This window comes from Lupinus angustifolius, chromosome LG05, assembly GCF_001865875.1.
Source record: "Lupinus angustifolius cultivar Tanjil chromosome LG05, LupAngTanjil_v1.0, whole genome shotgun sequence".
NCBI lineage: Eukaryota > Viridiplantae > Streptophyta > Magnoliopsida > Fabales > Fabaceae > Lupinus > Lupinus angustifolius.
The window spans coordinates 8,215,599-8,217,312 of record NC_032013.1 but is presented as its reverse complement, the minus strand read 5'-3'; positions in this window follow the sequence as shown (position 1 = coordinate 8,217,312).

Sequence of the window (1,714 nt, the reverse complement as noted above, 5' to 3'; positions counted from 1 at the left end):
TGGACCTTCTTCTATTGAGTCCCATATATCTAAGTCTATGGATTCTATGAAGATTCTCATCCTGATTTTCCAGAATGCATAATGTTCTCTAATGAAAATCGGAGGTCTATTTATATCGGAACCTTCTCCTAGAAAAGACTTATAGGCCATCAAAAGTGCTAGGATCTTTGGGAGTAACTTACCCAAAATAAGCTCTGGTGCCAATTGTAAGTATCAGAGCGCAACTAAGAGGAGGGGTGAATTAGTTGTCTTAAAATGATGGCCGCTTTTTTTGCAAAATCAAGTTAAAGTGCAGCGGAACAATACGCAAAAAAATAATAGGAAATAAAATGAAAGAGATAAGGAGAAGAGAGTACACAAGGAGTTTTATACTGGTTCACCTTCTTGTCCACCGAAGGCTACGTCAGTACTCTTGCCACACAAGAGATTTTCCACTAAGAATTATGAGTTGCAATTACAATATCTCACCCCGAGATCTCTATGTACCTTACACACTCCCTAATTCTTATACCCTTGGAAAACACCTTTCCAAGTGAATCTATTCCCCTTTCTTTTCACACCCCGTGAAAGAAAGAATTCTTTACAAGAATGAAGAATATTCAACTATGGCAGATTGCCTTTACAAGTATGAAACTTATGTAACTTGCAATCCAAAATCTGAATACATATAGAAGTATATAATGCTCTTTGCAAAAATCTTTGAAACACTTGAAGCAACTTTGCAAAATTAACTTGAAAGTTTAAGAACAAGTTGCAAAAAGTTCAAAGATAAATTCTAAGAAAAAGTGTGAGAGCTTTTGAGAGTTGAGAGAAAATTGTATGAAAGTTGTGTGTTTTGTTTGTGTGAGAGTTTAGAGCCTTTATATAGAATTTACAAACACCATTTGAAGGTTTCTGAAAGTGTATGAGTTGTTTGGAGTGAAGAGATTTCGTTTGAGTGAAGAGATTTCGTTTGGAGTGAACACCTTTCACTTTGAAATCTGAAAAACACTTCCAACAGCTCTCAGTAATGGGTTACTCATTTGAGTAATGGGTTAATCAAACTTTCTGTCCATTTGAAATTCGAATTTTATATTGAGTAATCGGTTACTCACTTTGAGTAATCGGTTACTCAAACTTTCTGTCCAACAAATGCTTAAAAATTATTTTGAGTAATCGGTTACTCAGCTTTCAAAAATCAGTTTTTCAGTTGGATAACTCTTTTCTCACACATGTAACCTGTTACTCAATTAAGTAACCTGTTACACACTATTTTTGAAAAATGTTTTAAGTCTTTTAAAAGTGTCTCACATTTTCTAAAAAATAGTTTGAGCATTTATACTTGTATATACTTAAGAGTTTAGGATAGAAGTACTTACAAAGACTTAATCTAATGTCTTGAAGCTTTATCTTCATTTGTCTTCATAAGTCATCTTCCTTTTCTTCTTTTTGGTGATATTGGTGTCTTCATCAAAATCGTGCCAAGGTCAGGAGCAAGATCTTCTTCACAGGTCCAACATTGGATTCCCCCTTGACACTTACTCACACTAAGAACAATGCAAGATTCCTAATACCACATGGCTAGAAGCTCAAAGTAATTCCCACATGGTTTTTTGTCTAGGTTCTGCACATAGGATTCTCCTTAAGCTCAATTGTTCCATGCTTTCTATGCTTGACTCCACGGCTTGTTGATTTGCAAATAAGGTAGGAAGCTTTGGATTCCTTATTATAATGA